Source organism: Aotus nancymaae, unplaced genomic scaffold (assembly GCF_030222135.1).
Source record: "Aotus nancymaae isolate 86718 unplaced genomic scaffold, 86718_ANA_hifiasm-v0.15.2.pri h1tg000106l, whole genome shotgun sequence".
Lineage (NCBI taxonomy): Eukaryota > Metazoa > Chordata > Mammalia > Primates > Aotidae > Aotus > Aotus nancymaae.
In genome coordinates this window covers 853,664-863,900 of record NW_026988521.1, presented here as the reverse complement: position 1 = coordinate 863,900, position 10,237 = coordinate 853,664, and the positions used below count along the sequence as shown (strand labels likewise).

The following is a 10,237-nucleotide window of genomic DNA, read 5'->3' as shown; positions in this document are numbered from 1 at the left end:
ATGTATGTATATATAGGTAAATGACTGAGTAGTAGGCTATTCTTCAGGCACTAATTGTGCCAGGGATCTGCTTAGCTCTCCTTCCTTGGTGCCCAGATCGGGGGTTACCCACAGTAGTAAGTAAGGTCATCTTAAGAACAGTGATAGGGTCAAGACAATCATGCATGCGATAAGCAAAGGGTCCACCCCCATTAGGTCACCGAGGCAAGGAGGTGGGCCGTGCGCAGTGAAGAGGGTGCAGTGTGCGATATCTCTTATCTAGGGTGCAGGCTACTTCTAAGGACTTCTATAGGCGGATGCTTTGAGTCAGCACAGTAGCTGAAGAGCTGACAGGGAATACAGCCACCTGCTGGCAGCTTCCAGTGATTTCTACAGGAGGATGCTTTGAGTCAGTACCTAGCAACAGAGCCGACAGGGTTCACAGCCACCAGGGAGCGATTATACCGGAGGGGTTTTAAGCTCTCAGACGCTCGAGGGCTTGCCAGCCTGAGGCCAGCTTCCACAAGAACTGATGCAAGGTACTGCAACTCCCTTTCAGGAGGAGTGACTCTTGCTCCATGCCTGCCATACGGCGGATATCTTTAGGATACTGAACGCTGCCACCTGGGCCAGCCTGTCATGTAGCACATGCCCTTTCAGGCAGGGGCACTACTGCCTGGGCCACAGATTGTTGTCCTGGTGTAACTGTTTTTCCCTTAAATCATGCTGTGCGCCGTGTCTGCTCTAGACAGTCCTCCGACTATAAGCAAGATATGATTACAAATGTAGGGAAGTAACTGGGTAGTAAGATATTCTTCAGGCACTAATTGTTCTGACTATAAACTATGTGATTATATATAAAGGATTACATAAAGGAAATAACTGAGTAATAATACTATAAACTAAGCCTTCAGGCATTGTGCCGGGGATCTGCTTAGCTCTCCTTCCTGGGTGCCCAGATGGGGGGTACCCACACTTCCCATCCCAGCCCGTGGCGTTCACATTCCAGCTGCCCTCTCAGTGGCGTTAGGATCATTTCCTGGGTATGGGTGTTTCTCCCAAACTGCACAGAGAGCTCTAGGCCAGGGCGGGGAGATGTCCGGTCCCACTGGGGTCCCTGGCCCCAAGTACTCTTAGCTCAAGGCCTCCTGGCGAGAGGTTTGGGCCAGTCGGCTTGGGGGCGGGGTATGAGGGGCGGGGCCCGAGGGCGGGCGTGGGCCGTGAGGGGCGGGGCCCGAGGGCGGGCGAGGGACGTGAGGGGCGGGGCCCAAGGGCGGGCGTGGTGCGTGAGGGGCGGGGCCCGATGGCGGGCAAGGGACTTGAGGGGCGGGGCCCGAGGGCGGGCATGGGGCGTGAGGGGCGGGGCTCGAGGGCGGGCGTGGGACGTGAGGGGCGGGACCCGAGGGCGGGCGTGTGGGGCGTGAGGGGCGGGACCCTCGGGTCGGGCGTGTGGGGCGTGAGGGGCGGGACCTTGGGATCCCAGAGCGGGATCTGGCGGGTGTGGCCCATCAGACACTGCTGCTCCCGCTCTGGGCGCGCAGACCACGTGTTCGTTACCCAACACAATAGAGCTTTGGTTACCTGCCAAATAGAATTCCCAGCATTGGCAAATGCTAACTATTGTAATTTTTTTTTTTTTTTTTTTGCAACAGAGTCTCGCTCTGTCACCCAGGCTGGAGTGCAGTGACGTGATCTCGGTTCACTGCAACCTCCACCTCCCAAGTTCAAGTGATTCTCCCGCTTCAGCTTCCTGAGTAGTTGGAATTATAGGCGCCCACCACCACGCCTGGCTAAACTTTGTATTTGTAGTAGAGACAGAGTTTCGTCTTATTGGTCACGCTGGTCTCGAACTCTTGACCTCAGGTGATTCTTGGCTTTTCAAAGCGCTGGGGTTACAGGCGTGAGCCACAGCGCAGGGGCAACTATTGTGATCTTTTTTTTTTTTTTTTTTGAGACGGAGTTTCGCTCCTGTTACCCAGGCTAGGGTGCAATGGAGCGATCTCGGCTCACCGCAACCTCTGCCTCCTGGGTTCAGGCAATTCTCCTGCCTCAGCCTCCTGAGTAGCTGGGATTACAGGCACGCGCCATGATGCCCAGCTAATTTTTTGTATTTTTAGTAGAGATGGGGTTTCACCATGTTGACCAGGATGGTCTCGATCTCTTGACCTCGTGATCCACCCTCCTCGGCCTCCCAAAGTGCTGGGATTACAGGCGTGAGCCACCGCGCCCGGCAACTATTGTGATTTTTACACACCCCCTTAGGTTCTATTTTTGACTGTCGCTTAGAGATGGAGAAACTGAGGCAGAGAAAGGTTGGTGACAGCTACACCCAGCTGCTTCCAGACCCCAGAGCCTCCACCCTGAACCCCTGCACTCTACAGGGAGCGCTCCGCCTGGAGTTTTGCACCTGCCGTCCCATATCTGAGTCTCACCTTACCTGTTCCTGTCTTCACCCCCAACTGCAAAAGTGTTCACGGCCCCACCCGGGCATGAGTGGACCAGCAGAGTCCCTTGCAAGACGTGGGCCTGAGGGGCTGGGGTGAGGCCAGAGGTTTGTGGCTCAGGGAGCACTGTGGCTGGTGAGAGGAGGCAGCTGAGTAGCTTGGAGGACTTGGTCCATTGCGGCGCCAGAGCAGCAGAACTGGGGGTCCCCCGCCTGGGGAAGGGTGCATGGACAGCTGCGGAGATGCCTGCCAGAGCCTCAAGACGCTGGAACTTTTAAGAAAAGAGTCGGGCTATCACCCTTTTCGGCCTTAGCCCACCTGCACCCAGGTGAATAAACAGCCATGTTGCTCACACAAAGCCTGTTTGGGGCGTCTCTTCATTCAACACGAGCGTTTTTAACATTTGGTGCTGGAAATCCGGGACGGGGGAACTCCTGTGGGAGACCAAACCCCTGTCCCTGTTCTTGTGCTCCCTCCGTGACGAGATCTACCTCCTGACCTGGGGTCATCAGACCAGCCCACCAGCTATTTTGGTAAGCAGTCATAAAGAAAAAATAATAAAAGAAGGAAAAGGGCCGGGGCCGGGCTCAGTGGCTCACGCCTGTAATCTCAGCACTTTGGGAGGTGGAGTGGGTGGATCACGAGCTCAGAAGTTCAAAACCAGCCTGGCCAAAATGATGAAACCCCATCTCTACTAAAAATACAAAAATTAGCTGGACACAGTGGCAGGCGCCTGTAATCCCAGCTTCTCAGGAGACTGAGGCAGGAGAATTGCTTGAACCCTGCCAGCAGAGGGTGCAGTGAGCTGGGATCGTGCCATTGCACTCGAGCCTGGGCGATAGACTGAGACTCCATCTCAAACAGAAAGAAAAGAAAAGGGTCAATTCCGTCCTTACCCAGGGCCAGAGCAGGCCAGAGTCATATTTATGGTGGTAAATAGTGAAATATTGGCCAAAATGCTTTCTAAAAATGCCCTTGCAAAGAGAGGAGAGGGAGCTTAGGAATTTCTTTTTTCTTTTTCTGTTTTTGATACTGAGTTTCGCTCTGTCACCCAGGCTGGAGTGCAATGGTGCGATTTTGGCTCGCTGCCACCTCTACTTCCTGGGTTCCAGCAATTCTTCTGCCTCAGCTTCCCGGGTAGCTGGGATTACAGGCACCCGCCACCACACCCGTCTAATTTTTTTGTATTTTTAGTAGAGATGGGGGTTTCACCTTGTTAGTCAGGCTGGTCTCAAACTCGTGACTGTGGGTAACCCCCCATATAGGCACCGAGGAATGAGAGCTAAGCAGAACCCTGGCACAGTTAGGGCTTGAGGAATATCTCAGTTTATAGGGTTACTACTCAGCTATTTCCTTTTATATAATCCTTTATACAATCATATATTAGTTATAGAATTAGGGCTTGAAGAATCCCTTTATATGATCCTCTATATATAATCATATAATAGTCGATAGTATGAGTGCCTAAAGAATATTTCCCTACATCTATACCTATAATTATATCTTAGTTCATAATCGGAGGAATGCCTAGAGTGGACACAGTGCAGAGCATGAATTAAGGAATAAGCAGCTTATAATCGGAGGAATGTCTAGAGCAGACACAGTGCAGAGCATGATTTAAGGGAAAACAGTTACACCAGGACAAGAACCCATGGCCCAGGCGGCAGCGTTCAGTATCGTAAAGACACCCGCTGTACGGCAGGCTTGGGGCGAGAGCCACTCCTCCTGATAAAGGAGTTATAGGACCTTGCTCCAGTTCTTGTGGAAGGCTGCCCTCAGACCCGCAATCCACCTTGGTGACTGTGAACTTTATCAGCTCTTGCTACTGTGCTGCTCGAAAAGCATCTTCCCATAGAACCCACTGGAAGCTGCCAGCAGGTGGTGGTAACCCTGACAGTTCTGTCACTGCTGTGTGACTTAAAGCATCCCCTCATAAATCTTCTTAGTAGTAGTTTCCCACAGATAGAAGTATTGCACATGCACCCTCTTCACTGCGCACGGCCCACCTTCAAGCCTCGGTGACCTAATGGGGTGGACCCCCTTACTGCACACGGCCCTTGCCTTCACGGGAACCCACCCCTTGCTGTGCACTGTCCACCTCCTGGCCTTGGTGACCTAATGGGGGTGGACCCCTTACTGCACACGGCCCTTGCCTTCGTGGGAACCCGCCCCTTGCTGCTCACTGTCCACCTCCTGGCCTAGGTGACCTAATGGGGGTGGACCCCATGTTTTATTGCTCACGACCCTATCACTATCCTTAAAGATGACTTCACTCACTGCCCTGCCCCCTAACCTATACACAATAAATACTCACGCTTCTGGACATTCGGGGCCTCGCCTGACTCCACTTATAGGTGGCGTGGCCCCCCGAGCCCAGCTGCATTTTCCTTGCACTTCTGTGTCCTGTCTCTTTATTTCTCGGATCCTGCACCTCAGCACAGCATAAGGCTCACCCCACGACCCTGTGGGGCCCTCAGCCCTACACCTGACCTCATGATCCATCTGCCTGGCCTCCCAAAGTGCTGGTGTAGCAGGAACAGCCATGGGAAACGGATCTCTCGGACACCGAATACAGGAGGAAGGAGTTTATTCGGCCGGGAGCAAGGTGGCATAGTTACCTAACAGCAAAGCTCCCCTAACAAAGGAAGGTTCCATCTTTATATAGGCTTATACTCTAGATGTTACACGTGGAAGAATCTTAGGTTTATAACTTAACATATGAAAAGGGTCTCGGTTTACAGTCTCAGGAATTATATATGAAAAGGGCTTCAGTTTACAGTCTTAGGAATGACAAGGGGAAGTTGATCTGAGATGCCTGGGTCTCCCTCTTCACTGGGATTAAAGGCAGGAACCACAGCACCCGGTGGGATTTCTAAAGTAACAATATTTCCTCTGCTGTGGTAAATCTCTAACAGTGAGTGGATTACAGCACACTCACCTGCCACATGTACACCTGTGCCTGAGAGTTTTCTCAGGCTTGTTGGAGGGAGCTTGGACAGCAGGACTGCTCCCTAAGTCAAGAAACTGGAACTGGTGGAAATGTGAGGCCCAGAGGTGCTGGGGAGGGAGCAGGGAGATGGGGTCGTCCCTGTCATGAGGACATGAGGGGTTTGAGTCCCCACCCCACTGCCACCTGGTGTGGCAGCCAAGGACGGCTTCAGGCGGACCTCAAGGGCAGAGGCCCAGCTGGGAGAGGGTCTCCCCTGCAGGGGCCTGAGGCTGGGGGTCGCCTGCCAAGCAGTCAGCCAAGAGAGGCTCCAGCCAGCAGGATGCCTGAGACCAGCCCAGAGAGAAAACAGGGGCAGGGGCAGGTTCCCAGAGGCACCGACTCCAGCTGACCTGGAGGGGCTGCCTCTCAGAAGCGCCCTGGACAAGACATTAGTGTCTGCGGCCACGCCCGGGAGGCTGTGGGGTTGGGAGGACAGGTCTCTTAGGGAGGGGCCCAGGGAGACGGTAATGGCACCTGGTGCTCACACCTGCCTGTGGGATTTCACCTGGGGCCTTTGCTGGCTTTGTCATCCTGACCCCTCTGCCAGATCCCACAATTGAAAGGAGGCAGCAGGGATGGAGGGCCCGCCTCTGCTGCACTTTGGGCCTGGGGGTGGGGGAGGCATCTGGTGAATGAGTCTTCTGGAGGGGGCGGAGGAAGGACAGAGGAGCAGGGTCCAAGGTCCACAGAGGAAGAGCAGGAGGCCCGCGGGGACGTCGACCAGAGTTCTCTGCGAAGGCAGGGCAGGGCCGTCCAGGCCAAGCTCCACTCAGGAGCTGCATGCAAAGCGGGCAGCTGAGCAGGCTGAGTCTGGGGGAAATAAAGGTTTTAATAATAGACTTGAATGTGATTGTTTGTGTCAGAAAATTTGAAAACAAACAGTGAGGAAAAGCATAATACGCACCCTTAGTTCACAGTTAGGCACATATAAAATCACATATCAATCTGCTCTTCCCTTTTTTCTTTTAATTGAGTTGGCGTCTCCCTCTGCCGCTCAGGCTGGAGCACAGTGGCGCGATCTCGGCTCACTGCAACCTCCGCCTCCCGGGTTCAGGCAATTCTCCTGCCTCAGCCTCCCAGGTAGCTGGGACTACAGGCACACGCCACCACGCCCGTTTTTTCTGCATTTTTAGTAGAGACGGGGTTTCACTGTATTAGCCAGGATGGTCTCAATCTCCTGACCTCGTGATCCACCCGCCTCAGCCTCCCAAAGTGCTGGGATTACAGGCGTGAGCCACCGCGCCCGGCCCTACTCTTCCCATATTTTCATGTGATAGGAGCATCAAACCACCATGGCACACGTTTACCAGTGTAACAAACCTGCACGTTCTGCACAGGTATCCTGAATTTAAAGCTTAAGCCCGGATTACAGTGGCTCATGCCTGTAATCCCAGCACTTTGGGAGGCTGAAGTAGGTGGATCACCTGAGGTCAGGAGTTCGAGACCAGCCTGACCAACATGGTGAAACTCTATCCCACTAAAAATACAAAATTACCCGGGCATGGTGGCGCACGCCTGTAGTCCCAGCTACTCAGAAGGCTGAGGCAGGAGAGTTGCTTGAACCCGGGAGTCGGAGGTTACAGTGAGCCGTGATCGCGCCATTGCACTCCAGCCTGGGCAACAAGAGTGAGACTCTGTCTCAAAAATAAATAAATAATAAATTAATAAATCTCTTTTAATTTAGACAAATTTTTTATACATTTGTAACCTGTTTTTTTTTTTTTATAACAGAAGCATCTTCCTATATTCTCAAAAACTCTGTGAAAGCGTAACTTCTCATGGCCGCTTAATCAGCATACAAATCTGAACACATTTGCTCTGATACTCTCCTATTGTTGAACTTTGCTGGTTTACACTTTCGCTGCAAATGACATATATATTTTTTCATTATTTTGCATTGTTCCTTTAGGACAGTTTTCAGAAAGTTAGATTAATGGACCAAAGTCTAAACAATTTTAAGGCTCTTCATACGCATAATGGCCGAATTGCTTTCTGAAAGGGCTGTGCTGGTTTTCCGTCCAGATGGGCCCGGGTGGGGTCTGCCCTTCCTCCCCGACTGCCTACTTCGCTGGATGTAAGGGAACTTCCACACGCGTGGGGCCAGCGTCCGATGCGGCCGCCTCGGTGAGCACTCTCCCCTGAGGCTGGACACCCCGGCTGTGCCGGGAGGACTCCAGGAGACTGGGGATTCCCCAGGTGATGCCTGTGGAACGTGTGGGGGGAAGAGGAGCAGTGTTTCTGCGGTGCAACCGGAATGCTGAAAAAGTCACTGAAAAAGAGCACAGCTGTGCAGATGCTTGAAGTGACACCTCAGTAGGGCAACACCTGTGACCTGCTGGCAGATTGTCCTAACGCAGTGAAAACGTGAGCACAGAGAGTCCTGGGCTGGCCGAGTTGGGGGCTGGGGACCCACACCTGTACCGGAGCAGGCAGGAGCTGGCTGGCCACATGGCCCTTGCACGTGAGCTCCTCCTGTGCTCAGTAAGCCTTGGGGATTCTGATTCTGAATTCTAACTCGGCGGCTGCGACCCACTGGTGAGACGGCCGGGTGTCTGTCTCCCACTTACCTTGCATTTTTCCACGGGAAAAGAGCTCACACGCCCCAGGCTTCCTTGCCGTAAAGTGTGGTCATGTGACAAACCAGGCGAAGGGTGGGGTTCCTTCCTTCACCTTCTCCTCTTCCCGCTGGCTGGAACGTGGATGTGATGTCCAGAGCATGAGCAGCCATTTTGGACCGGGTGCTTGGACCCTACGTGTAAGGTGGCAGATCAACAAGTTAAAGGCGTTCTGGGTCTCTAATGACTATAGTTTGGCCACATTAGTCCAGGGGTGTGTGTGTGTGTGTGTGTGTGTGTGTGTGAGAGAGAGAGAGAGAGAGAGAGAGAGAGAGAAAGACAGGGTCTCGCTCTGTCACCCAGGCTGGAGTGCAGTGGTGTGAGCTCGGCTCACTGCAACCTCCCAGGTTCAAGTGATTCTCTAACCTCAGCCTTCTGAGTAGTTGCGATTACAGGCATGCACCACCATGCCTGGCTAATTTTTTGTAGTTTTAGTAGAGATGGGGGTCTCAGCATATTGGCCAGGCTGGTCTTGAACTCCTGACCTAAGGTGATCTGCCCACCTCGGCCTCCCAAAGTGCTGGGTGTGAGCCACCATACCCAGCCAACTCCAGATTTCACTTATAGGAAAAACACTCAGCTTGTTTAAGCCACAACCCTTTTGCACACAAATCTTAGCGTGTTCCATCTGGATTTGTTCCATCTGAGTTCACTGGTCCTCGGCCACCATTTCACTCCCTTGTCTTTGCTAAAGTGGCACAGTTGTGGCCTCTGCTGCCGTCCCAGCCTGCCAGGAGGTGCCCCAAGGAGAAATGTGGGTGGGGCCATGTTATCCCTTGAGGAAGCCGGGGCCTGAACCACAGCTGAGGGTGCTGGGCTTGCCCATGCGTGCTCCAGCCCAGCGGGCCTGTGGTGCCGTCTGTGTGACAGCGTCTGCCCGTGGAGCTCTGGCCCTGCCTCCCCAGCTTTCAGAAGCGGGTCTCGAACTCCTGACCTCAGGTGATCCTCAGCTGTCCAAAGTGCTGGGGTCACAGGCGTGAGCCACAGCGCGGGGGCAACTATTGTGATCTTTACACACCCCCTTAGGTTCTATTTTTGACTGTCACTTAGAGATGGAGAAACTGAAGCAGAGAAAGGTTGGTGACAGCTACACCCAGCTGCTTCCAGACCCCAGAGCCTCCACCCTGAACCCCTGCACTCTACAGGGAGCGCTCCGCCTGGAGTTTTGCACCTGCCGTCCCATATCCGAGTCTCACCACACACCCTGCAGATAATGCCCGCCAGCCCGCCGGCCTGGGCCCCACTCCCTGCCCACCTCTGTCCTCGGGGAACTCCACCGGACGCCACTCTCAGGAGTCTTCCCAGCTTCCCAGCTGCTGCCCTCCGCCCAGGCTGCACAGAATGTGTTCAGGGCCTGGGAATGCGGGGTCTCCTCTGTTGTCTACACAGGCTGGGGATGCAGGGGGCTCCTCCTCCATCGTCCACACAGCCCGGGGCCAGCCATGTGTCCCCAAGACTCCAAGGACTCCCCAGCTGGAGTCCAGAAAGCAGAGCTGAGGTGGGAGAAGACAGTTTCTTTGGGAGTCTGCTTCATCCTCGGTCCTTCTTGCCCCAGTTTCTCCTCTAAGTGAATCAACACTGACTTGTGGGGTGGGGAGGTGGTGGCCTGGTGTGGGGTGTTGCCTGGGGTGGGGAGGTGATGGCCTGGGGTGGGGTGCTGCCTGGTGTGGGGTCCTCCCTGGTGTGGGGTGCTGCCTGGGGTGGGGAGGTGATGGCCCGGGGTGGGGTGCTGCCTGGTGTGGGGTCCTCCCTGGTGTGGGGTGTTGCCTGGGGTGGGGAGGTGATGGCCTGGCGTGGGATGCTGCATGGTGTGGGATGCTGCCTGGTGTGGGGTGCTGCCTGGGGTGGGGAGGTGATGGCCCGGGGTGGGGTGCTGCCTGGTGTGGGGTCCTCCCTGGTGTGGGGTGCTGCCTGGGGTGGGGAGGTGATGGCCTGGGGTGGGATGCTGCTCGGGATGGGGTACTTGAGGAGGGAACGTGGGGATGTGTGAGCTGGGGTTGAGAGGCAAAGCAAGTGGGGGTGTTGGTGCAGGCTCAGCCAGGGTTCCATGCCATCCTGCTTCCCCCTAAGAGTGGGTGTCATGAGCCCCATCTCACAGCAGAAACCCCCTCCCGGAACTCCAGCCTAGGAACTCTCCTTCTGCCCCTCCGGCCCCTGACCCGCCATCTGGGCCTCAGGAAGGTGTCTGAGGCCCCAGGGGCTGGGGGACT

At 54.6% G+C, this 10,237-nt stretch overlaps 1 long non-coding RNA gene across 1 annotated transcript; it reads right to left on the bottom strand.

Annotated features, from left to right (window-relative positions):
- Nucleotides 1-6,146: 6,146 nt before the first annotated feature.
- LOC135272144 (uncharacterized) lies at nucleotides 6,147-9,551 on the bottom strand. Its single transcript, XR_010340239.1, has 3 exons — nucleotides 9,283-9,551; nucleotides 7,980-8,161; nucleotides 6,147-6,222 (listed from the first exon to the last, which is right to left on the bottom strand). It is a non-coding gene; the product is annotated as an uncharacterized LOC135272144 (long non-coding RNA).
- Between the last annotated feature and the right edge of the window lie 686 nt (nucleotides 9,552-10,237).